This window comes from Salvelinus namaycush, chromosome 5, assembly GCF_016432855.1.
Source record: "Salvelinus namaycush isolate Seneca chromosome 5, SaNama_1.0, whole genome shotgun sequence".
Classification (NCBI taxonomy): domain Eukaryota; kingdom Metazoa; phylum Chordata; class Actinopteri; order Salmoniformes; family Salmonidae; genus Salvelinus; species Salvelinus namaycush.
In genome coordinates this window covers 32,056,605-32,084,595 of record NC_052311.1, presented here as the reverse complement: position 1 = coordinate 32,084,595, position 27,991 = coordinate 32,056,605, and the positions used below count along the sequence as shown (strand labels likewise).

At 45.4% G+C, this 27,991-nt stretch overlaps 1 pseudogene; it reads right to left on the bottom strand.

Annotated features, from left to right (window-relative positions):
- Positions 1-83: 83 nt before the first annotated feature.
- LOC120047080 lies at positions 84-27,991 on the bottom strand (annotated as a pseudogene).

The following is a 27,991-nucleotide window of genomic DNA, read 5'->3' as shown; positions in this document are numbered from 1 at the left end:
TCCATTGTTCCTATGTTATGATTCCACTTCCAAATGAGGTTCTAGTTCTTGTTGTACCTCCAGCAGAGGCCTCAGCCCGTCCTTTACTGCTGGGGATCTCCCCTCACCATCTGCTTCATGTTAGGCCTGGAGGCTGGGGGCTGGAGGACCAGACCTGATGGACTCTGCTTCTCAGTGGGAGAGCCTCTCAACTGCAACCCTCCTCTAAAGACAGACCACAGAATCAGAGGTCCATGGCAGGGCTCTAAAGTAATCCTATGACTCTGGAGGTTGTGTGTTCAATTCCATTCGTGGACACAGTTTTTTTATTTTTGGTTTTAACACTATCCCAAACTTTAACCATTTGGACTGAGTGCCTAAACGTAAACCTTAACCCTTACCTTAACTATTCGGAATGAGTGCCTAAACTTAACCCTTAACTTTGAAATGTGATGTTTGGAGAAATGGGACGATACAGAGCAGCAGGAGCAACAAAATCACTTAGAAATTTGACATTTGGAGCAACTTCGAAATGTTACCTTTGGAGAACGTGGATGAACGTCTAATTCTGCATTGAGACTGTGAGAGCTTGTTACCTCATCATCCTATCACATTCACCACAAAGATCAAAGGTTTCCTAATCGCTATGGTGATATGAAATAATGGGTGTCCGTTGTGCACTCACCCATATCAATGAGACTGGGAGGGTTCGCTTAAACATTCTTCTTCATCTTAATTTTGAAGCCTTTTGTCGAGAACATATTTAGCTTTTCTATTAGGGATGGTGTGTGTCTGTGTGTGTGTGTGTTTGTTTGTTTGTGTGTGCATGGATGAGCCATTAACTTGAACTCTGAACCTATTTTGTAGTTCCTCCAACATTGATAACTCTATGTTAGCATTGTAAATATGGATGAACAAATTATTAATCAGGATGAGATTGTCAGTTATAATCAAAACTCAACTCGCCTCGACAAAGTAGGTTTGTCTTTCTGACCATAATTTGTTCCTCACTCTTCCATCGTTCTTTTCCTCTCATCCTCTTCTAACTCTCTCTCTCTTATCTCATAGGTCCCATAGATAGTGACATATCTTAACTCCACTTCTACAGCTCTACACTTCAATAGCTCCAGGTCCATTGTGCCTATGTTATGATTCCACTTCCAAATGAGGTTCTAGTTCTTGTTGTACCTCCAGCAGAGGCCTCAGCCCGTCCTTTACTGCTGGAGATCTCCCCTCACCATCTGCTTCGTGTTAGGCCTGGAGGCTGGGGGCTGGAGGACCTGGCCTGGTGGACTCTGCTTCTCAGTGGGAGAGCTACTCAACTGCACTCCTCCCCTAAAGACAGACCACATAATCAGAGGTCCAGGCAGGGCAGTCTGACCAAGGCTCTAAAGTGTGACAATTTTGGTCACATATGCTCCTAGATATTTTGCTGTGGGACCTGATATTTTATTTTGGGAGCACCAGTGTGACCAGGGAAATAAATAATTGTATTGATAGGCTTCACTGTGCAGTTGTTTCCGAATGACCTTGTGAAAAAAGTGAGCACAGATTCGTTCAATCCAAAGCCTACATGTAAAGAATATTAGTGAATGCATCAGCGATTTGTATTTCTTTCAACTTTCTGAAGACGTAACTGCATGGTAATTCATGAGTCTATCACTTTGTGTAGCCAGTTAGCGATGCGAAACAGTCATTTTAAAGACTTTCCATAAAACCAGGGCCGGCTCCAGGCATAAGTGACAAAATCAGTAGCTTAGGGCCCTCGGCCGCTAGAGGGCCCCTGACCCCCCCCCCCCCCCAGGAACTCAGTCATGTTCTCAACTTATTGTTGAGACTTAGAAAAGTAGAATACACAAAACAAAAAAAACATTGCGTCATGTGTAATGGAAACGGCAGCTACAGTGCCTTGGAAAAGTATTCACCCACCTTGGCGTTTTTCCTATTTTGTTGCATTACAACCTGTAATTAAAATTGATTTTTATTTGGATTTCATGTATTGGACATACACAAAATAGTCCAAATTGGTGAAGTGAAATGGAAAAAAAAAAAAACGAAAAAAAAAAAAAGCGGTGCGTGCATATGTATTCACCCCCTTTGCTATGAAGACCCTAAATAAGATCTGGTGCAACCAATTACCTTCAGAAGTTACATAATTAGTTTAAAAAAGTCTACCTGTGTGCAATCTAAGTGTCACATGATCTGTCACATGATCTCAGTATATATACACCTGTTCTGAAAGGCCCCAGAGTCTGCAACACCACTAAGCAATGGGCACCACCAAGCAAGTGGCACTATAAAGACGAAGGATCACTCCAAACAGGTCAGGGACAAAGTTGTAGAGAAGTACAGATCAGGTTTGGGTTATAAAAAAAATATCAGAAACTTTGAACATCCCACGGAGCACCATTAAATCCATTATTGAAAAATGGAAAGAATACGGCACCACAACAAACCTGCCAAGAGAGGGCCGCCCACCAAAACTCACAGACCAGGAAAGGAGGGCATTAATCAGAGAGGCAACACAGAGACCAAAGATAACCCTGAAGGAGATGCAAAGCTCCACAGCGGAAATTGGAGTATCTGTCCATAGGACCACTTTAAGCCGTACACTCCACAGAGCTGGACTTTACAGAAGAGTGTCCAGAAAAGTTAAGCAAACATGTTTGGTGTTCGCCAAAAGGCATGTGGGAGACTCCCCAAACATATGGAAGAAGGTACTCTGGTCAGATGAGACTAAAACTGTGCTTTTTGGCCATCAAGGAAAACCCTATGTCTGGCGCAAACCCAACACCTCTCATCACCCCGAGAACACCATCCCTACAGTGAAGCATGGTGGAGGCAGCATCATGCTGTGGGGATGTTTTTAATCGGCAGGGACTGGGAAACTGGTCAGAATTGAAGGAACGATGGATGGCGCCAAATACAGGGAAATTTTTGAGGGAAACCTGTTTCAGTCTTCCAGAGATTTGAGACTGGGACGGAGGTTCACCTTCCAGCAGGACAATGACCCTAAGTATACTGCTAAAGCAACACTTGAGTGGTTTAAGGGGAAACATTTAAATGTATTGGAATGGCCTAGTCAAAGCCCAGACCTCAATCCAATTGAGAATCTGTGGTATGACTTAAAGATTGCTGTATATCAGCGGAAACAATCCAACTTGAAGAAGCTGGAGCAGTTTTGCCTTGAAGAATGGGCAAAAATCCCAGTGGCTAGATGTGCCAAGCTTATAGAGACATACCTCAAGAGACTTGCAGCTGTAATTGCTGCAAAAGGTGTCTCTACAAAGTTTTGACTTTGGGGGGGGGGTGAATAGTTATGCACGCTCAAGTTTTCCGTTTTTTTGTCTTATTTCTTGTTCGTTTCACAAAAATAAATTGTGTAAATTAAATGATACAAACCCCCCAAAAATACATTTTAATTCCATGTTTTAAGGCAACAAAATAGGAAAAATTCCAAGGGGGGTGAATACTTTCGCAAGCCACTGAATAGGATACATTTTCTAAAGATTGACAATGTTTTTATCCGTTCGACATTGGTGGATTTTTCTTTTGTTGAACTTTATTGTGACAAATGAGAATGGAAACACTGTTTTTTACAATAAATAATGATTGCTGAATAATTTACGCAGGGCACGAGATGTCATCACATAACTATAAAGCACCACTCCACATTTAATTCTAAATTCCTTCTGCTTACTAAATATATTTTTCAACTATGAAAGTGTTTCATAGAGATCCTGGTTCTAGTCCAGGCTCTGTCGCAGCCGGCTGCGACCGGGAGACCCATGGGGCGGTGCTCAATCGGCCCAGCGTCGTCCTGGTTAGGGGAGAGTTTAGCCGGCAGAGATGTTCTTGTCCCATCGTGCACTAGCGACTCCTGTGGCAGGCCGGGCACAATGCATGCTGACACGGATCGCCAGGCGTACGGTGTTTTCTCCAACACATTGGTGCGGCTGGCTTCAAGGTTAAGCGAGCAGTGTGTCAAGAAGCAGTGCGGCTTGGCTAGGTTGTGTTTCGGAGGACGCACGGCTCTCGACCTTCGCCTCTCCCGAGTCCGTACCGGATTTGCAGCGATCGGACAAGGCTGTAACTACCAATTGGGTACCACGAATTGGGAAGAAAAAGGGGTAAAAAATTATAAAATAATGTTTAATTGCAGTACAAGGATTGTCTTGAATTTAAAGAATGCCTGAATTGCTTCGCCTCGCTTTTCTGGTTGGCTGGATGCAAATCTCACCATCCAATTATTTCAGATCTACAGGAGTGCAAGTCTCACCATGGCATGGACCGTGGCCATACGTTGGCACATGATAATGATTAGAATGTAGGCAAAATCTGTCAATTCTTGCATTTTATCCATGCTGGCTTTTGCGGGCTACCTGAAACATGAAACAGATAGGTGGAAGGGTATAATTAGCCTGGATGATGCGCGACCCACATGACTACACAGCAAGCTGTGACTCACTGGTCTGGAAACTCCGGCTTGTAAATTCTGAGCGACTTTGAGCGACTTTTTGATTCGTTGTTATATGCATGCTATTTGCATGCGCAACGCCCCACTCGCTTCCTCATCGAACCAAGCTAAAGTTAGGTTAGCTGCCTAAAACTGTGGGGAGAAAAACTCTGAAAAGGAGATAAAGCAACAACACTGCCACATAGTAACGACCAACTTAGGGATAAAATTAAAATAGTAGCAACTTGAAGCTTTTCAAGCCTTTGTGTGAGGGTATTGGCAGTCTTGCCAATGGGCTTTGGAGAAAAACCTAATATACCTGTTAGCTAGCTAGTTCTAAGAAGCTAGGAAAACAGCCTCAAATTCTGACAGTCGTGTCCCCGATAAAGGCTGTGGTGGACGGACGACCAAATCCACAAGGCAACAGCCCTGGGTCTCAGAGCGATGGTTGTGGAGGAAGACAAGAACACTATATGGGCGGGTGCATGCAACCTTGTCTTCGGAAGTCCGGAGAGCTGGTTTGGGAAGACCATGAGAGATGTGTTGGCCTCAGTCCTATACAGCTCCAAAATTGTCAGAATTGTTGTTGATTAAGTCCACATGACCTACAAATGGTACAGTATGTACAATGACTTACAACTGTACTTAGATGGTATAGAATGGCACTGAGATGGATACATGTAATGTCAGAATGGAAATGATAGTGATGAAACACCAGTGAATGATTGCTTGAAAGTTTTGTATTTGTACAAACGTAATGAGTAAGAAGTGTTTGTTTGCCTGAAATGTTTGCATGATAGGCCTTTTAGCCATGGAATAGTCTAATTAAAGTGATTGAAATGCAGCATAATGAATGAGGTACTACAGAAAGTACTTTTATTGGATTAAACTGTATGAACCCCCCACATAACATTTTCTTATGTAAGAACTACTAGCGATGAGGAGAAACTGAAATGTTTTTCTGTCCATTGCGTATATCCGTTTATGGAATATTTCGATAAAGCCTGGAATAAAATAAATATACCTATAATTAAATTATACAAATATTTAGCTTCTATATAGCAAATGGCACGTATGTATATAGATTGTGTGTAGGCCTGTCTCCTTCTTGAATCTTCTCTTTGTGCCAGACTGGGTTCAAATGCCTTCTGTTACATATTTCTGTATTTATTTGTCTGTACATGTATGTACAGTTGTGGCCAAAAGTTTTGAGAATGACACAAATATTAGTTTTCACAAATCTGGTGCCTCAATTTGTATGATGGCAATTTGCATATACTCCAGAATGTTATGAAGAGTGATCAGATGAATTGCAATTAATTGCAAAGTCCCTCTTTGCCATGCAAATGAACTGAATCCCCCCAAAACATTTCCACTGCATTTCAGCCCTGCCACAAAAGGACCAGCTGACATCATGTCAGTGATTCTCTCGTTAACACAGGTGTGAGTGTTGACGAGGACAATCCTGGAGATCACTCTGTCATGCTGATTGAGTTCAAATACCAGACTGGAAGCTTCAAAAGAAAGGTGGTGCTTGGAATCATTGTTCTTCCTCTGTCAATCATGGTTACCTGCAAGGAAATAATGTGCCGTCATCATTGCTTTGCACAAAAAGGGCTTCACAGGCAAGGATATTGCTGCCAGTAAGATTGCACCTAAATCAACCATTTATCGGATCATCAAGAACTTCAAGGAGAGCGGTTCAATTGTTGTGAAGAAGACTTCAGGGCGCCCAAGAAAGTCCAGCAAGCGCCAGGACCGCCGCCTAAAGTTGATTCATTCTTTCGATCGGGGCACCACCAGTACATAGCTTGCTCAGGAATGGCAGCAGGCAGGTGTGAGTGCATCTGCACGCACAGTGAGGCGAAGACTTTTGGAGGATGGCCTGGTGTCAATAAGGGCAGCAAAGAAGCCACTTCTCTCCAGGAAAAACATCAGGGACAGACTGATATTCTGCCAAAGGTACAGGGATTGGAATGCTGAGGACTGTGGTAAAGTCATTTTCTCTGATGAATCCCCTTTCCGATTGTTTGGGCCATCCGGAAAAAAGCTTGTCTGGAGAAGACAAGGTCAGCGCTTCCATGTGTCATGCCAACAGTAAAGCATCCTGAGACCATTTATGTGTGGGGTTGCTTCTCAGCCAAGGGAGTGGGCTCACTCACAATTTTGCCTAAGAACACAGCCATGAATAAAGAATGGTACCAACACATCCTCCGAGAGCAACTTCTTCCAACCATCCAGTAACAGTTTGGTGACGAGCAATGCCTTTTCCAGCATAATGGAGCACCTTGCCATGAGGCAAAGTGATAACTAAGTGGCTCGGGGAACAAAACATCGATATTTTGGGTCCATGGCCAGGAAACTCCCCAGATCTTAATCCCATTGAGAACTTGTGGTCAATCCTCAAGTGGCGGGTGGACAAACAAAACCCCACAAATTCTGACAAACTCCAAGCATTGATTATGCAAGAGTCAGGATGTGGCCCAGAAGTTAATTGACAGCATGCTAGGGCGGATTGCAGAGGTCTTGAAAAAGAAGGATCAACACTGCAAATATTGACTCTTTGCATCAACTTCATGTAATAGTCAATAAAAGCCTTTGACACTTATGAAATGCTTGTAATTATACTTCAGTATTCCATAGTAACATCTGACAAAAATATCTAAAGACACTGAAGCAGCAGACTTTGTCACGTTCCTGACCTTGTTTTCCTTTTGTATAGTTGTGTTTAGTGGGTCAGGACGTGAGCTGGGTGGGCAGTCTGTGTTGTTTGTTCTATGTTAAGTGTCAGGTTTAATTGACCTTGTATGGCTCTCAATCAGAGGCAGGTGTTTTACGTTTTCCTCTGATTGAGAACCATATATAGGGAGGTTGTTTCACATTGTTTGTTGTGGGTGGTTGTATCGCGTGTCTGTGTTAGTACCACACGGGACTGTTTGCGGTTTGTCACGTTTGTTGTTTTGTATGTTAAGTGTTCAGTCTATTTTCATTAAATATGAACACTAACCACTCTGCATATTGGTCTGATCCTTCTCGCCTCTCCTCCTCGTCCGAGGAGGAGGATTACGACGATCGTTACAGAACCACCCACCAATCTAGGACCAAGCGGAGTGGAGAAGGGAGGCAACAGCAGTGGGAAAAAACCCAGGACTCCTGGACTTGGGAGGAGATCCTGGACGGCAAAGGACCCTGGGCTCAGCCAGGGGAATATCGCCGTCCCAAGGCGGAGCTGGAGGGAGCGAAGGCAGAGAGGCGGCGCTGGTATGAGGAGGCAGCGCGGCGACGTGGTTGGGAGCCCGAGAGTCAGACCCAAAAATTTCTTGGGGGGGGGGGGGGGGCACACGAGGAGTGTGGCAAAGCCGGGTAGGATACCTGAGCCAACTCCCCGTGCTTACCGTGGAGTGAGAGGGCGTCGTACTGGTCAGACACCGTGTTATGCGGTAAAGCGCACGGTGTCCCCAGTACGCGTGCTTAGCCCAGTGCGGGCTATTCCACCTCGCCGCACTGGTAGGGCTAAGTTGGGCATCGAGCCGGATGTCATGAAGCCGGCCCAACGCATCTGGCCTCCAGTGCGTCTCCTCGGGCCGGCATACATGGCACCAGCCTTACGAATGGTGTCCCCGGTTCGCCAGCATAGGCCAGTACGGGCTATTCCACCTCGCCGCACTGGCAGGGCTACGGGGACCATTCAACCTGGTAAGGTTGGGCAGGCTCGGTGCTCAAGAGCGCGTGTCCTCCTTCACGGTCCGGTATACCCGGTGCCACCTCCACGTACCAGTCCACCGGTGGCAGCCCCCCGCACCAGGCTGTCTCTCCGGGTTCTCTCTCCAGCTGCTCCCACCTCTCCAGCGCTGTCAGAGCTTTCCTCCTCTCCAGCGCAGCCAGTGCCTACACCACGCACCAGGTCTACAGTGCGTCTCAGCCGGCCAGAGTCTGCCGTCTGCCCAGCGGCGCCTGAACTGCCTGCCTGCCCAGCGCTGTTTGAGCTGCCTGCCTTCCCAGCGCTGTCTGAACTGTCTGCCTGCCCAGCGCTGTTCGTCTGTACTGAGCCTTCAGAGCCGTCCAGCCAGGACCAGCCAGAGCCGTCCAGCCAGGACCAGCCAGAGCCGTCCAGCCAGGACCAGCCAGAGCCGTCCAGCCAGGACCAGCCAGAGCCGTCCAGCCAGGACCAGCCAGAGCCGTCCAGCCAGGACCCGCCAGAGCCGTCCAGCCAGGACCCGCCAGAGCCGTCCAGACAGGATCCGCCAGAGCCAGCCAGCCAGGATCCGCCAGAGCCAGCCAGCCAGGATCCGCCAGAGCCAGCCAGCCAGGATCCGCCGTCCCTCAGCCAGGATCCGCCGTCCCTCAGCCCGGAGCTGCCGTCCCTCAGCCCGGAGCTGCCGTCCCTCAGCCCGGAGCTGCCGTCCCTTATCCCGGTGCTGCCCCTTATCCCGGTGATGCCCCTTAATTTAGGTGGGTTTAGTTGGAGGGTGGTCATTGGGAGGGGGATACGGAAGCGGGGAGTGACTATGGTGGTGTGGGGACAGCGTCCGGAGCCGGAGCCGCCACCGTGGACAGATGCCCACCCAAACCCTCCCCTTGAGGTTGAGTTTTGCGGCCGGAGTCCGCATCTTGGGGGGGGGGGTAATGTCACGTTCCTGACCTTGTTTTCCTTTTGTATAGTTGTGTTTAGTGGGTCAGGACGTGAGCTGGGTGGGCAGTCTGTGTTGTTTGTTCTATGTTAAGTGTCAGGTTTAATTGACCTTGTATGGCTCTCAATCAGAGGCAGGTGTTTTACGTTTTCCTCTGATTGAGAACCATATATAGGGAGGTTGTTTCACATTGTTTGTTGTGGGTGGTTGTATCGCGTGTCTGTGTTAGTACCACACGGGACTGTTTGCGGTTTGTCACGTTTGTTGTTTTGTATGTTAAGTGTTCAGTCTATTTTCATTAAATATGAACACTAACCACTCTGCATATTGGTCTGATCCTTCTCGCCTCTCCTCCTCGTCCGAGGAGGAGGATTACGACGATCGTTACAGACTTTGTGTAAATTAATATTTGTGTCATTCTCAAAACGTTTGGCCACGACTGTATGTATGTATATTTTTTACTGCTCTAGGGATATAATTATTGTGGATAACCTTATTTACTATTATGTATAGATTTTTTATTTTGTTGTTGGTTTTGTATATATTTTTCACTCTTTATGCGATGTGCACTGCAGAGAACACCGGAAGAAGAATTATCACTGAATTATCACAGTGAATTATTGTAATGTTTGTTTGTGTCAATTAATCCCGTAAGGGACGGGTTGCCTACTTGCGATTTGACACGAAAATAAAATGTAATTCATTTATTCATTAGCAGAGTAATCAAATGTGCTGCAATATCTTTATATTGTTACCAATTATACATTTATTCTGAATGAGGGTGTGAATTGAGAATCTATAGCCTACTTTTTTTCACAGTCAGCACTCAACAACAGTATCTATCTGTAGGGGTCAGAGCTCAAAATGAAAACCTGCCTTTCGGGAGAGTTTCAGAAAGCAACATTTATTGCCTATTTATTGCCTACCTCCTCATGCCTTTTGCGCACACTGTATATAGACTTTCTTTTTTCTACTGTGTCATTTACCTGTTTAGTGTGGTATTGGCTTGTGTCACGTTCCTGACCTGTTTTCTCTTGTTTTGTATGTGTTTATTGGTCAGGGCGTGAGTTTTGGGTGGGCAGTCTATGTTTTCTATTTCTATGTTGGGATTTTGTGTTCGGCCTGGTATGATTCTCAATCAGAGACAGGTGTCTATCGTTGTCCCTGATTGAGAATCATACTAAGGCAGCCTGGGTTTCACTTGTGTTTTGTGGGTGTTTGTTCCTGTGGAGGTTTTGTTGCCACACAGGACGGTTTCAGGTTAGTCACGTTTGTTGTTTTGTTAATTTGTAGTGTTTGTTGGTTTGCCATTAAATCATGAATACTTACCAATCCGCATCTTGGTCCGATCCATGCTCCTCCTCGTCTGAGGAGGAGAACGACATTGACAGCCGTTACAGCTTGTTTATTGTTTACTCCATGTGTAACTCTGTGTTGTTGTCTGTGTCACACTGCTTTGCTTTATCTTGGCCAGGTCGCAGTTGCAAATGAGAACTTTTTTTTTTTTTAAAGCTTGGAGAACTGCGTTCTTTGGTGAAAGAAGATGAGATAACTATATATGAGCATATGATGTTCAAAAGTAGTATCAGACAACATTATTTGAGTGACAGAGAGAGTTAAACACGAGGAGCTATACCCGGAAGGCATCACTTACACTATAGATTATAGCCCATGTCGACTGCATCCTTTACCAGGGGCCATCGCCATTTTGTATAATTCTCAATGCCAACAAATTATACTGTTGATAAAGGATACCTTCTTAGTGCCAGAGAGAGAGAGAGAGAGACGAAAAGAAGATGAAGAAGGTAGTACCTGCAAGAGGGTGTTGTGGATGAAAGGAAAAGCTCAGAGGACCAAGCCAGCGGTCCGCCACTGACATACGAGGTGTGCCTCAAATAACCTGCCTGGCTAGGCTACCTCTTTTCATCATAAATTATTGACTGAAATTAACCTATCAACATATTGATGACATACACTGTGTGAATAACTTTTGAATTACAGGTGCATACTAGACAATGCACCCTGCATAAAGCAAGCTCAGCCCTATTTGTTCTTTTGTCCAATTGCAGTTGTTCAAATCAAATTGTATTTGTCACATGCGCCGAATACAACAAGTGTAGACCTTACAGTGAAATGCATACTTACAAGCCCTTAAGCAACAATGCAATTTTAAGAAAAATACCTACAAAAAAATGAAATAAAAGTAACAAATAATTAAAGAGCAGCAGTAAAATAATATTAGCGAGGCAATTTACAGGGGGTACCGGTAAAGAGTCAGTGTGCGGGGGCACCGGTTAGTCGAGGTAATTGAGGTAATATGTACATTGTCACGATCGTCTTGCTGTGAGAGATTGGACCAAGGCGCAGCATGTGCAAAATACATCTTCTTTATTATAAGAAGAGAGAAAACAAACAAGAAACGAACAACTATACACGAACTAACAAAATAACAAAACTGACGACCGTGAAGCTATAAATACAGATAGTGCTGACACAAACACTACACATAGACATACCTAGAAACATTCACTCAACACAAACTCATACACTACACCCAACACCCCCTTTACCATATAACCACCCAAAACGACAAAACACAAACCTTACCCATGTCACACCCTGACCTAACTAAAATAATAAAGAAAACAAAGAATACTAAGGCCAGGGCGTGACATTACCCCCCCCTTAAGGTGCGAACTCCGGGCGCACCAGCATAAAGTCTAGGGGAGGGTCTGGGTGGGCGTCTGTCCATGGTGGCGGCTCTGGCACTGGTCGTGGTCCCCACCCCACCATAGTCACTACCCGCTTTCGTAGCCTCCTCCAAATGGCCACCCTCCACATTAACCCCACTGGATTAAGGGGCAGCACCGGACTAAGGGGCAGCACCGGACTAAGGGGCAGCACCGGACTAAGGGGCAGCACCGGACTAAGGGGCAGCACCAGGATAAGGGGCAGCACCAGGATAAGGGGCAGCACCAGGATAAGGGGCAGCACCAGGATAAGGGGCAGCTCCGGACTGAGGGACGGCAGCTCCGGACTGAGGGACGGCAGCTCCGGACTGAGGGACGGCAGCTCCGGACTGAGGGACGGATCCTGGCTGGATGACGGCTCTGGCGGATCCTGGCTGGACGGCTCTGGCGGATCCTGGCTGGACGGCTCATGGCTGGCTGACGGATCTGGCTGCTCATGGCTGGCTGACGGATCTGGCTGCTCATGGCTGGCTGACGGATCTGGCTGCTCATGGCTGGCTGACGGATCTGGCTGCTCATGGCTGGCTGACGGATCTGGCTGCTCATGGCTGGCTGACGGATCTGGCTGCTCATGGCTGGCTGACGGATCTGGACGCTCATGGTTGACTGACGGCTCTGGCAGATCCTGTCTGGTTGGCGGCTCTGGCAGATCCTGTCTGGTTGGCGGCTCTGGCAGATCCTGTCTGGTTGGCGGCTCTGGCAGATTCTGTCTGGTTGGCGGCTCTGGCAGATCCTGTCTGGTTGGCGGCTCTGGCAGATCCTGTCTGGTTGGCGGCTCTGGCAGATCCTGTCTGGTTGGCGGCTCTGGCAGATCCTGTCTGGTTGGCGGCTCTGGCAGATCCTGACTGACGAATGGCTCTAGCGGCTCCTGACTGACTAACGGCTCTGACGGCTCGGGACAGACGGGCGGCTCTAATGGCTCGGGACAGACGGATGGCTCAGACGGCACTGGGCAGACGGATGGCTCAGACGGCACTGGGGAGACGGATGGCTCAGATGGCGCTGGGGAGACGGATGGCTCAGATGGCGCTGGGGAGACGGATGGCTCAGATGGCGCTGGGGAGACGGATGGCTCAGATGACGCTGGGGAGACGGATGGCTCAGATGGCGCTGGGGAGACGGATGGCTCAGATGGCGCTGGGGAGACGGATGGCTCTGGCCGGATGAGGCGCACTGTAGGCCTGGTGCGTGGTGCCGGAACTGGAGGCACCGGGCTAAGGACACGCACCTTCAGGCTAGTGCGGGGAGAAGGAACAGGGCATACTGGACCCTGGGGACGCACATTAGGCCTAGTGCGTGGTGCCGGAACTGGTGGTACCGGGCTGGGGACACGCATCTCAGGGCTAGTGCGGGGAGAAGGAAAAGGGCATACTGGACCCTGGGGACGCACATTAGGCCTAGTGCGTGGTGCCGGCACTGGTGGTACCGGGCTGGGGACACGCATCTCAGGGCTAGTGCGGGGAGCAGCAACATGATGCACAGGAGGCTTGGTGCGTGGTGCCGGAATTGGTGGTACCGGGCTGGAGACACGCACCATAGGGCGAGTGCGTGGAGGAGGAACAGGGCTCTGGAGACACACTGGAAGCCTGTTGCGTGGTGTAGGCACTGGTGGAACTGGACTGGGGCGGGGAGGTGGCGCCGGAAATACCGGACCGTGCAGGCGTACTGGTTCCCTTGAACACCGAGCCTGCCCAACCTTACCTGGTTGAATGCTCCCCGTCGCCCGACCAGTGCGGGGAGGTGGAATAACCCGCACCGGGCTATGTAGGCGAACCGGGGACACCATGCGTAAGGCTGGTGCCATGTATGCCGGCCCGAGGAGACGCACTGGAGACCAGACGCGTTGAGCCGGCATCATGGCACCTGGCTCAATGCCCAATCTAGCCCTACCAGTGCGGGGAGGTGGAATAACCCGCACCGGGCTATGAACACGTACAGGAGACACCGTGCGCTCTACTGCGTAACACGGTGTTCGCCCGTACTCCCGCTCTCCACGGTTAGCCTGTGAAGTGGGCGCAGGTCTCCTACCTGCCCTCGGCCCACTACCTCTAAGCCCCCCCCCAAGAATTTTTTTGGGCTGACTCACAGGCTTCCTACCGCGTCGTCGTGCTGCCTCCATTCGCCGGTATCCCTCCTCGCACTGCGCCAGAGAATCCCAGGCGGGCTCCGGCACTCGCCCTGGGTCGATCGCCCACCTGTCGATCTCCTCCCACGTTGTGTAGTCCAGATTACGCTCCCATTGCCATTCCTCCTTGCGCTGCTCCTGTTGCCGCTTATCACGCTGCTTGATCCTGGATTGGTGGGTAATTCTGTCACGATCGTCTTGCTGTGAGAGATTGGACCAAGGCGCAGCATGTGCAAAATACATCTTCTTTATTATAAGAAGAGAGAAAACAAACAAGAAACGAACAACTATACACGAACTAACAAAATAACAAAACTGACGACCGTGAAGCTATAAATACAGATAGTGCTGACACAATCACTACACATAGACATACCTAGAAACATTCACTCAACACAAACTCATACACTACACCCAACACCCCCTTTACCATATAACCACCCAAAACGACAAAACACAAACCTTACCCATGTCACACCCTGACCTAACTAAAATAATAAAGAAAACAAAGAATACTAAGGCCAGGGCGTGACATACATGTAGGTAGAGTTATTAAAGTGACTATGCATAGATAATGAACAGAGAGGAGCAACAGCATAAAAAGGGGGGGGGGGGCAATGCAAATAGTCTGGGTAGCCATTTGATGAGATGTTCAGGAGTCTTATGGCTTGGGGGTAGAAGCTGTTTGGACCTAGACTTGGCGCTCGGTACCGCTTGCCATGCGGTAGCAGAGAGAAAAATCTATGACTAGGGTGGCTGGAGTCTTTGACAGTTTTTAGGGCCTTCCTCTGACACCGGCTGCTATAGAGGTCCTGGATGGCTTGCGGTCGGAGGTCGAGCAGTTGTCATACCAGGCAGTGATGCAACCAGTCAGGATGCTCTTGATGGTGTAGCTGTAGAACGTTTTGAGAATCTGAGGACCCATGCAAAATCTTTTCAGTCTCCTGCGGGGGAATAGGTTTTGTCGTGCCCTCTACATGACTGTCTTGGTGTGTTTGGACCATGTTAGTGTGTTGATGATGTGGACACCAAGGATCTTGAAACTCTCAACCTGCTCAACTACAGCATCGTCTATGAGAATGGGGGCGTGCTTGGTCCTCCTTTTCCTGTAGTCCACAATCATCTCCTTTGTCTTGATCACATTGAGGGAGAGGTTGTTGTCCTGGCACCACACGGCTAGGTCTCTGATCCCCTCCCTATAGGCTGTCTCATCATTTTCGGTGATCAGGCCTACCACTGTTGTGTCATCGGTAAACTTAAGGATGGTGTTGGAGTCGTGCCTGGCCATGCAGTGATGCGTGAACAGGAAGTACAGGAGGGGACTGAGCAGGCACCCATGAGGGGCCCCCGTGTTGAGGATCAGCGTGGCGGATTTGTTGTAAACTACCCTTACCACCTGGAGGCGGCCCGTCAGGTAGTCCAGGATCCAGTTGCAGAGGGAGGTGTAATCAATGAATAGCATTCTCACATAGGTGTTCCTTTTGTCTAGGTTGAAAGGGCAGTGTGGAGTGCAATAGAGATTGCATCATCTGTGGATCTATTGGGGCGGAATGCAAATTCGATTGAGTCTAGGGTTTCTGGGATAATGGTGGTGATGTGAGCCATGACAGCCTTTCATTGCACTTCATGGCTACAGAGGTGAGTGCTATGGGTCGGTAGTCATTTAGGTAGGTTACCTTAGTGTTCTTGGGCACAGGGACTATGGTGGTCTGCTTGAAACATGTTGGTATTACAGACTCAGACAGGGAGAGGTTGGACATGTCAGTGAAGACACTTGCCAGTTGGTCAGCGCATGCTCGGAGTACACATCCTGGTAATCCGTCTGGCCCTGCGGCCTTGTGAATGTTGACCTGTTTAAAGGTCTTACTCACATTGTCTATGAAAAGCATGATCACACAGTCGTCCGGAACAGCTGATGCTCTCATGCATGTTTCAGTGTTACTTGCCTCGAAGCGAGCATAGAAGTAATTTAGCTCGTCTGGTAGGCTCGTGTCACTGGGCAGCTCGCAGCTGTGCTTCCCTTTGTAGTCTATAATAGTTTGCAAGCCCTGCCACGTCCGACGAGCGTTAGAGCCGGTGTAGTACGACTCGATCTTAGTCCTGTATTGACACTTTGCCTGTTTGATGGTTTGTCGGAGGGCATAGCGGGATTTATTTTTAGCTTCCGGGTTAGAGTGCCATCCTTGAAAGCGGCAGCTCTACCCTTTAGCTCAGTGTGGATATTGCCGGTAATCCATGGCTTCTGGTTGGGGTATGTACGTACAGTCACTGTGGGGGTGACATCATCGATGCACTTATTGATGAAGCCAGTGACTGATGTGGTGTACTCCTCAATGCCATCGGAAGAATCCCTGAACATATTCCAGTCTGTGCTAGAAAAACAGTCCTGTAGTTTAGCATCTGCTTCATCTGACCACTTTTTTATTGAGTTGTTGTGTCTGTGTCTGTGTGTTTTAGTCTCAAACAAGTACAAGGTTGCTGTAGTTTGACAGATCATTCATCCTCCCTAGGGTCTCAAGTTGGAAAAACACATAGGCCACTGTGAATAAATATATTTTATATTTGAGATTCTTCAAAGTAGCAACCCTTTGCCTTGATGACAGCTTTGCACACTCTTGGCATTCTCTCAACCACCTTCACCTGGAATGCTTTTTCAACCCTTGGGGGTAGAAGCTTTTAAGTAACCTTTTGGACCCAGACGTGGCACTCCGGTATCGCTTGCCATAAGGTAGCAGTTAGAACAGTCTACAACTTGGATGGCTGGAGTCTTTGACAATTTTAAGGCATTCCTCTGGGCCTTTCTCTGACACCGCCTCATATAGCTATTTCAATCATATTGAAATAAATGTAATTGTCGTGACTTGACTTTAACATTAATTTGAAGACTTATGTATCTAATTAACAAACTATGTTTAATTGTTACCCGATTAAATTAATTATGTAACAATTAACTCATTGGGATCTGGGGCACTACGAGAGCAGTTCTTTAAAGAGTTACTATCTCCTGAAGAAAACTGTAAAAGTTCTTTACCTATCACATCTATAAACAGCCAACTTATTAATCGTAACCTCGTATCATATCATCATTCTGAACAGTTGTAACCTCCTTGCATCTGCACAAACCCAAGCCTTACTTATGATTCAGTACTACACAAATTGGTTTAATTATTTATTTACTAGCTAATTAAATGGGAACACAGGAAAACATGCACACTTCACAGGTTATTGACTGGAGAATTAATACGCTGAAAACAGGTCCCTAGCGGAATGATAACAACATGGATGCTTGATAAAAAAGAGATGGAGAGGGAGAGAGAGAGAGACAGAGACAGAGACACTTAGCATTGCAACATTCAGAAATTACTATCACCTACAGTAACCATATACTTTGCACACGAACCGCCGCCTGCTTTGAGAAAGAAATCATGGATGTATTTGCGTGAAATGCCTGGGTTCACCAGGGATATTTCGGTGAATCGGGCAGCCTTGGAAATGGGGTTGGGCCTTTTCGCAGCACACTTGTAAGGCACTGATTGTCCAAAATGGTTCCAACAAGTCTTCTACTGTTGTCCTACTTCGTAGTTGTCCGGTATCCGGTGACTTGTCGTGTAGTCCTGAACAGAACTACAGAGTTAATTTTCCTTCCATACGCTCTTGAATATGTTTCTTTGAAGATAAGCTAGCCAGCCGTATCGATGGTTCCCCAGTGGGGTGATGAGAGTCGCATAATACGATGGTTTGAGCAGAGTAACAGGATGGTTCTACTTAAATTCGCTTTCGAAGAAACTTTACTTAGAACAGCTTATCAGACGCACCAATTGTCCTCAAGCTGAGATTCAAAGTTCAAACCATTTTAAATGTGCAGCTGCAGCTTCACATTTTTCTGGTCTAATGTGTTAACTTCTTAACCCATCCTTTATACCTTTTGCTCAAAAGGGGTGGTTCCGGCAGGCTGGCACGCTCCCTGACCTCACTGTGTAAAGTTATGGAAAACAATTAGCTTTTATAACTTCTCAAATCACATCCCTCTCTTAAAAAAAACACTTTCATAATTGTTCATATCACATGCAAAACACATGGTTTGGAAACTTCATATACTGTATGTAGTGGGTATACTTTCCAAGTTACAGTATTTCCTTTATAACATTTTTAATGACATCACAAAATAACAAACAAAATTACATTAGTGTCCTACAGATCGCCTCTGACCATTCCCTACGTTCTACGTTGGAAAAATTGTTCCAGTATTCGCTTTTGAATGTGTTAGTTTCAGCGGGAAAACAGTTTGTTGAGACAAAGCACATTCCTTTAGTGAATTTAGAGAGTGCAGGCCTGGATCTTCTCCCTTGATTTACAACAGGACGTGAGTTGTTAATCCCCACTAGTTCTTTCCTTCCCCCTCTACGGGTGAGAGGGGGTCTGATTGAAGTTACTCATTGCAAACCTGATCTGACCTATTTAGATTCTCGTGGACAGTCATGACATAATGTTAAAAAAATGTAGTTCTAATTTGAGACCAGGCTACTGTCTGTAATTTTTTGCCTCAATATGTTTCATGATGTGTGACAACATGTGTGCAACGATGTGCCCAATCTGTGATTTAGTGCATTATTATTGGGTAAGCATAATAAGCCGCCTCAATAGCCTATTTGCAACCATAGGTGGTACTATCTCTCTAGGAGCTGATCCGTCGCCAGTATTGTAGAATAATTATAATGTTAAGTTAAGATTTGAATGGAGAAAGCTGATCTGAGAGCAGTGCTGCTTTTCTTTTCTTTCGATCCTATCAGTATCGACACATGTTCTAACGACGCACTTAGCGAACGTTCTCTCTACGTGCTTGTTTGGGAAACACTAAAAAAGTTGGCTCGTAAATAACGATGGATCTAGTACAATCATCGTAATGCTTACGTTACATCGCAATTGGGAAACGAGGCCCAGACATTACCTATGGCACAATCTCTAGTTTTATCGTAGCTGACATACCACCAGGTACCTGAAAGTCAGAGCAGTTAAATAAATACTGTTTTCAAGTCAGTTCCACATCCCTGTTCCATTGTTTTCACGTCAGCTAGCAATCCTGACTGAGCCACCTGGCATCAAATAAACTTAATCAAAGAGCTTTATCGTCATGTCATCTGACCAAAGCATTGGTTCCAATCCAAGTGCCTATGCCGTTTAGCGAACTCCAGGCGTTTACATTTGTTGGATGACATGAAAATAGAGCTCTTTGACCACACACACCAGTGGTGGGTTTTGCGTCGAAATGAGAATGCATGAGTAGAAAAGAACCCCATACTTACTGTAAAATATGGTGGTGGATCTTTGATGTTATGGGGCTATTTTGCTTCCACTGGTCTTGGGGCCTTTGTTAAGGTCAACGGCATCATGGACTTGACCCAGTTTATTTTTTATTTTTTATTTTTTATTGAACCTTTATTTAACTAGTACCAGGGCATGTTAGCCAAAAACCTGGTTGCTTCTGCAAGGAGGCTGAAACTTGGCCGCAAGTGGATCTTCCAGCAAGACAATAGCCCCAAGCACAATCTACAAAGAAGTGGATAATTGGCTTAAAAACACATTGAAACTCCAAACCCATTGAAACCCTGTTGTTTGAATTGAAGAGGGCAGTCCATAAGTGCAGATGAAGGATATCAAGGAACTGGAATGATTCTGTAGGGAGGAATGGTTTAAGATCCCTCCCAATGTGTTCTCCAACTCATAAAACATTTGAGAAAAAGGCTCAGTGCCACTGTCCTCGCAATGTGAGGTATTGAAAGTTACCCAGTAAATTTGATTTTAAATATACTTAAGTATCAAAAGTAAACATGTAATTGCTAAAATATACTTAAGTATCAAAAAGTTAAAGTATAAATAATTTCAAATTCCTTATATTAAGCAAACCAGAGGGCACCATTTTTTTATTTTTATTTTTTATATTTAAGGATAGCCAGGGGCACACTCTAACACTTTGACACAATTTACAAATGAATAATTTGTGTTTAGTGAGTCCGCCAGATCAGAGGCAGTAGGGATGACCAGGGATGTTCTCTTGATAAGTGTGTGTATTGGACCATTTTCCTGTCCTGCTAAGCATTCATAATGTAATGAGTACCTTTGGGTGTCAGGGAAAATGTATGGAGTAAAAAGCACATTCTTTTCTTCAGGAATGTAGTGAAGTAACAGTAACAGTTGTCAAAAATATAAAAAGTAAAGTACAGATACCCCCCCCCCCCCCCCAAAATGTTATTTTTACTTAAGTACTTTACAACACTAAGCAAAAGGCACTCTTTTCGTGGAACGACCCTAGTATTGATGCCTGGTTTATGTAGATTATCTCCTATCTGTTTATCACCAAGTCCTGGTGTGAAGACACTAATCACAGGCTACTGGACTAGAACAAAGACTACTGGTTATTGACCTAAACCTACTCTCACCTCCACCTGCCTGGGTAACCAGGTAACACCAACAGCCCTCTCCTATACGGCATGGATACCCATAGAGACATTACTCTTTAGCTCCTTGAGCACACACATTTGGTTAGACAAGTTATTCCATCTATTAAATGGTGCATAGCTGAGACGTGTCATCCATGTGGTGTTGTCTGAGTTAGGCAGGAGCTAAGGGCTTTTGTTGTTGTGTGCTGCAGCCTTATGGTGCTGGCCTGGGTGGTGCTGGCCTTCACACATCTGTGAATGATCTAAACATCTCGTGTGGACCCAGATGTGTGTGATAGGCAGAACGTAATGTTGGAGAAAAAAAAGGGTATTATGTAATGGTTGACCTGGACTGGGACTCCACCCTTTGCTCCCTCTCCCTCTCCCTCTCCCCTCTCCCTCTCTCTCTCTCTCTCTCTCTCTCTCTCTATCTCTCTCTTTAATTCAATTCAAAGGGCTTTATTTGCATGGGAAACATATGTTTTCATTGCCAAAGCAAGTGAAATAGATAAAACACAAAAATGAAATAAACAATCAAAAATGAACAGTAAACATTACACTCACAAGTTTCAAAGGAATAGACACATTTGAAATGTAATATTATGGCTATGTACAGTGTTATAAATAAGTGCAAATAGTTAAAATACAAAAGGGAAAATAAAATAACATAAATATGGGTTGTATTTACAATGGTGTTTGTTCTTCAATGGTGTTTGTTCTACATTTCCCTTTTCTATGGTAGCAGGTCACAAATATTGCTGCTGTGATGGCACACTGTGGTATTTTACCCAATAGATATGGGATTTGATCAAAAATTGATTTGTTTTGGAATTATTTGTGGGTCTGTGTAATCTGGGGGAAATATGTGTCTCTAATATGGTCATATATTTGGCAGGAGGTTAGGAAGTGCAGCTCAAGTTTCCACCTCATTTTGTGGGAAGTGTGCACATAGCCTGTTTTCGCTCTCAATAGCAAGGCCATGCTCACTGAGTCTGTACATAGTCAAAGCATTTCTTCATTTTGTGTCAGTCACAGTGGTCAGGTATTCTGACACTGTGCACTCTCTGTTAAGGGCCAAATAGCATTCCAGATTGCTCTGTTTTTTGGTAAATTCTTTCCAAGGTGTCAAGTAATTATCTTTTTCTTTTCTCATGATTTGGTTGGGTTTAATTGTGTTGCTCTTGCTGTCCTGGTGCTCTGTGGGGTCTGTTTGTGAACAGATCCCCAGGACCTGCTTGCTTATGGGACTCTTCTCTAATATCTCTGTAAGTGATGGCTTTGTTATGGAAGGTTTGGGATGGTTTGTAGAATTTAATGACTCTTTTCTGGATTTTGATAATTAGCGGGTATCCACCGAATTCTGCTCTGCATGCATCTGCTCTGCATCTCTCTCTCTTTCTTTCTTTCTTTCTCATCCTCTCTCTCTGTTTGTCTCCCTCCATCTCTTTTCTGCTTCTTTCTTTGCCTTAGCGTGCTGGTAGTGTGTGTTTAATGTTAGACAGAGTCAACTTTGCACCCCACTTGACTGGGCTGACGTAACTAGGGGAATCCAGCAGTGGTTATAGGCTGAGGCCACAGCTAATTCACAGCTGGATGGAGTTTGTTTTCCTCCAGTGTTGTGGCATTCACCTGTTCCCCACAATAATCTGACGAGTGACAGGAGAGGCCTAAAGCTTCCAACTTTCATCTTCACCACATACCCCATGGTATGGGACATACAGTATGTGTGTGTGCTTGTAAGTATACTGAGTATACAAAACATTAAGAAGACCTGCTCTTTCCTTGACATAGACTGACCAGGTGAATCCAGGTGAAAGCTATGATCCCTTATTGATGTCACTTGTTAAATCCACTTCAATCCGTGTAGATCAAATCAAATCAAATTTATTTATATAGCCCTTCTTACATCAGCTGATATCTCAAAGTGCTGTACAGAAACCCAGCCTAAAACCCCAGACAACAAGCAATGCAGGTGTAGAAGCACGGTGGCTAGGAAAAACTCCCTAGAAAGGCCAAAACCTTGGAAGAAACCTAGAGAGAAACCAGGCTATGAGGGGTGGCCAGTCCTCTTCTGGCTGCGCCGGGTGGAGATTATATCAGAACATGGCCAAGATGTTCAAATGTTCATAAATGACCAGCATGGTCAAATAATAATAATCACAGAAGTTGTCGAGGTTGCAACAGGTCAGCACCTCAGGAGTAAATGTCAGTTGGCTTTTCATAGCCGATTATTAAGAGTATCTCTACTGCTCCTGCTGTCTCTAGAGAGTTGAAAACAGCAGGTCTGGGACATGTAGCACGTCCGGTGAACAGGTCAGGGTTCCATAGCCGCAGGCAGAACAGTTCAAACTGGAGCAGCAGCACGGCCAGGTGGACTGGGGACAGCAAGGAGTCATTATGCCAGGTAGTCCTGAGGCATGGTGCTAGGGCTCAGGTCCTCCAAGAAAGAGAGAAAGAGAGAATTAGAGAGAGCATACTTAAATTCACACAGGACACCGGATAAGACAGGAGAAGTACTCCAGATATAACAGACTGACCCTAGCTCCCAGACACATAAACTACTGCAGCATAAATACTGGAGGCTGAGACAGGAGGGGTCAGGAGACACTGTGGCCCCATCCGATGATACCCCTGGACAGGGCCAAACAGGCAGGATATAACCCCACCCACTTTGCCAAAGCACAGCCCCCACACCACTGGAGGGATAACTTCAACCACCAACTTACCATCCTGAGACAAGGCCGAGTATAGCCCACAAAGATCTCCGCCACGGCACCACCTAAAGGGGGGTGCCAACCCAGACAGGAAGATCACGTCAGTGACTCAACCCACTCAAGTGACGCACCCCTCCTAGGGACGGCATGGAAGAGCACCAGTAAGCCAGTGACTCAGCCCCTGTAATAGGGTTAGATGAAGGGGAGGAGACCGGTTAAAGAATGATGTTTAATCCTTGAGACAATTGAGACATGGATTGTGTATGTGTGCCATTCAGAAGTTGAATGGGCAAGACCAAAAATTTAAGTGGGTGTGTCAAGAACGCCAATGCTGCTGGGTTTTTCACGCTCAACAGTGTCCCGTGTGTATCAAGAATGGTCCACCATCCAAAGGACATCCAGCCAACTTGACACAACTATGGGAAGGATTGAAGTCAAATACTTGGCCACTTAACACCAATATTATATCCCCCTCGCCTGCTGCTCTCCTCTAGCCACATATTACCAAACTGATTACCGCTGCGAATGCGCATAAACAGAATGAAAGCATGCAAAGTTTCCGGATGGTTGTACGAGGTTAGGTCTCCTCCTCCTGTCCTGTCCTCACTTATAGCTAGGCTTAATCACAGGATTTCAGGGCATCCAGGTCTGATTTTTAGGTGGTGCATAGATAGAGAACAGGCATGTACAGGCATGAGTTACAAGCTTAAGTCCAGATTTTGCTGAGTTTAGCCAAGGGCATAAATTGAGGACCAGGAGAGACGGTAGAGAAACTGAAACTCTCTCTCTCAGTTTCTTTACCGTCTCTCCTGGTCCTCAATTTATGCCCTTTGCTAAACTCAGCAAAATCTGGACCTAAGCTTGTAACTCATGCCTGTACATGCCTGTTCTCTATCTATGCACCACCTAAAAATCAGACCTGGATGCCCTGAAATCCTGTGATTAAGCCTAACTATAAGTGGAGGGGGTTGGGAAACTACCTCCAAGCCAATGGCATCGGCCACATCCAAACCGGCAAGGGTCATAGGCAATGTTCCCTCAAATTTATTTGGCACTGAGCAAATTTCAGGTCTGCTGAGCGCAAACTTGAAGGTTGTGAAAATGTTGTGCAACTTCCAACGCGCATTTACTGTGAACACTGACACTGTACCCACTTTAAGTTCATTTTTAACTATTTGATCACAATGTAGGCCTACCGGAGTGGCCTACCATCAAACACACTGGGGAACATATATCCCATAACATTTTATCATGGAATTAGCTGTTCTATCATTCAGCCTACAGTAGCAGCCAATGTGTTGTGTTCAATGTAGGTCTACATTCCATGAGACTTTTGAAAAAAACATGCAGGGCTTGACATTAACCTGTTTATCCACTTGGCTTACTCAAGCCTGTCTCAAAAAACAACACTGCCCCTTTAAGACAAAAAATATATATTTACCTGACTCGCTTTTCAAAGATATCTAGAAATGTACACGTTTTGTGCTCTTGTAGGAAGCAATCACTACCCTACTGCTGACTACAAATGATCTATAACTGGGCTATTATCTCACTAATTTGCAAAGGATATGAACAAAATGTGCAGGTGGCTACATGCAGCTCTCGCCTTGATCTCAGAATAAGTTATTCTACTCATAACCGCTCATGCTATTAAACATAGTCCAGTTCAAAGTAAATTGCACAGATCCATATATCCATCTATATCCATATATCCATCTATTTGCATATAGGCCTACTGCAGCTCTGATTGTTTATGCCCCACTGGTCTGTGTAGAGTACAGACTGAGTCGTGCGTGTCAATGCAATAGAATCCTACTCCAATGCGTTCTGCCTACAACAAAATCTGTCTTGCATAGTTCATTCGTTTCAGTATGTTGCATTGAAAGTGGCTAATATTGCGTTGATTCGATCACAATTGCCACAGTAAAGGGAAACGTTGATGGTGTTAACAGGGAAAACTCTAGAACAGTGGTCACCAACCTTTTCTAAGTTAAGATAATTTTCTAAGTCAAAATGCTAGCTGAGATCTACCGCTCAGATTTTTTTTTAACATGACCTTGAACAATAGCCTATGTAACATCAACCAATTAAAAACAGTACTGTAGAAATGAGGTTTGTGCAGTGTAGGCCCAATACATTATCACCACATTTTGGCTTTGCTTGAATTGCCCTGCCAATGCCTTGTTGTTTAGGACGTTTAAAAATATATATATTTCAAAATGTGAGGTAGGCTATATGATCACACCAGTAATAGAGCCGTTATTGTATTACTTGTGAGGCACAGCTGAGTGAGCATACATTTAACCCTTGTGTGGTGTTCATGTTTTTGTTATTCACCCAATGTTCGCGGGTCTAATGGACCCACAACATTATTGGGTTTTTTAAACAATACAGCCATAACAATTTACATAAATATACTTAACCCTCCTGTTGTGTTCGTTTCATGTTAATTCATTCTGTGTTCCTGGTCCAAAATGACCACCCCATTATAGCTGATTCTAAATCCATAATAATACATATATTATCACCTAATGTTGTGTTAGATCTTTTTATCAACTTAAGTTATTGTGAACATTACAAGGTTTGAACTTCTATTTGCTATTTATGGCCTGTAGGCCTCATTGACCTAAGCTCATACAACTCGTTTTTGAGTAAAAATAGCATAATGTATGGATTATTTTGACTATAACAAATACTCAGATGAAACATATTGTGCTATTTATCACAGACTACTTTGTGTCAAAGTTTAACAAGGACATTTTTAAATAGTGTTTAAATAGTGGCACAAGATAACATCTGTTGTCTTTCCTGGTCAAAACAGACCGGTATGATTTTATTAGTAAAGAAAGGACATAGGCCCAAAACTACACATGAAAAATGTCTGAACACATTAAAGAACAACAGTAACAATAACAGTATTACTAACAATAACAAAAACATTAAAATGTTCACAATCTGTCAATCAATAGTGGTTACATTTTGTGTGTTCTCATGCACATGTTGGACAATACGTGGTGGTTGTTGCATGTGCCTTGCAAATATATGCACTGCTCGTTTTGACATCTCTTTGTGCACACAGATTGTACCTCTTCTTTTTGTACCTTCTGTCTCTGGTGGCCGTAGAGCTTGCTTCTGGCCCTTGTACATCTCTCATCAATCCAGTAGAGGATGGTGTTCGAGGAAGGTGTTGGCGCCTTTGAATGAGGGGTGCCACCATGACTTTCCCCAACTCTTCTAGGAATAGTCTCCTCTTGAAGAATTTCCCTTGCTTCCAGCCTGGATTCACCTCCATCCACACCACAAACACGTTGTAGGCCGACACATCTAGGATGTTGAAGAACACTACCACGGGCCAACGGGCCGTCATCCTCTTATGTGCCAGTAACCTGCAAAAGTGCAACCATCAGTAAATAAAATAATGAGTATATACAAGTGAAACTTCATGTCTTGCATAGTAACGTGAAAAATTGCATCAAAGTGTTGTTTTAATTTATCACATCTAAAACATATTTACACATCAAATGTATAGAAATGACTCCATATTGTTCACAAATTCAATGAGTGTTTCACCAAACAACTACATCTTATTTTTATGGTGCAGATAAAACAATCTGGTAATATAAGAAAAAAATGGCATGAGACTTGAAAGATAAAAAGTAACATACCTTATCAAGGTTGTCAACTCCCCCTTTGTTCCTGTTGTAATGCAGGACAGCGTTGGGCTTCTTGTCCTCCCTGGTACTCACAGCGGCATCCCTGTGCAGAGTTGTCATCAGGAGCACATTCTTCCTTTTTCTTCGGGCAGTAGGACACAAGAATGCGTGTATCGGTGAAGACAAATTTAGAGGAAAAATGATCCCTGTCCTTGGTAGTTAGTAAGGTAGGAGGCATCTCAGGCTTGTTCCTTCTGACCGTCCCCACCATGGTCATTTTTTTTGGAGCAGCTCCTGACCATGAGCATATGAGGTGAATAAATTGTCACGTTATGTTGTGCCCTTGGAGACTTGCAGTCATTTCCAGGACCACCCGCTTCCCCTGGTTCCTTTCGGGAACACCGTCACAAGGTTTCCTAGTGTAAACCTGCATGTTCCAGGCATAACTTGTCCTGGCGTTACATGCTGCCCATATCTTTATTCCATATTTAGACGGTTTGCTCGGCATGTACTGTTTGAATGGGCAGCGTCCCCTAAAAGCGACCAGACGCTCATCCACTGTGATGTTTGGACTTGGGTTATAGATGAGTGGCAGGCGCTCCACCCGCTTGTGCCAAACCTCTTTGATCGCTGCCAGCTTGTCTTGTTGACGGCGGCCTGGTCTTGTATCACGGTTGTCGAAGCGAATCACTCGTGACAACGCGTGAAATGTCTGGAGTGACATAGTGGCACGAAAAATTGCCCGACCAGACTCTGCATCCCATAAACTGGTGGTAGATTTGTTTCTGGATCTGTACACACCAGCCAAAATCAAGAGATTATGCTTGGACGTCTGTCCGGTCTACTTCCTTCCTGTTGTCTTTGTAAATGCGTCTCCCCTCCAAGTTAGTCATGTTTATCACTATAGTTTCGATTGACTCTGTCAGGAACAGTTCGAAGCAGGATTTTATGTCATCAACCCGGGATATGGCGTTTCTCGTTGGCCCTGGGGCCATCCTGATAACATTTTCAGCCGACAGCCGACCTCTCCTCTCAGGTGGGGATGAAGACCAGGACAAATTTCCATTCTTTGACCGGAATGTAACAACAACCTCAGCAGTGATCTCTTCCTCATCACTGGATTGTTCCACATCGGTTGTCTCTTTTTCTGGATCATATTCTGTGTTGTCTTCAACTTCTGACACTTCCTCCTCTAATGCATCTTCACTGTCAGTTTCCTGGCTTCTCTCCTCCTCACCAGTGTCAT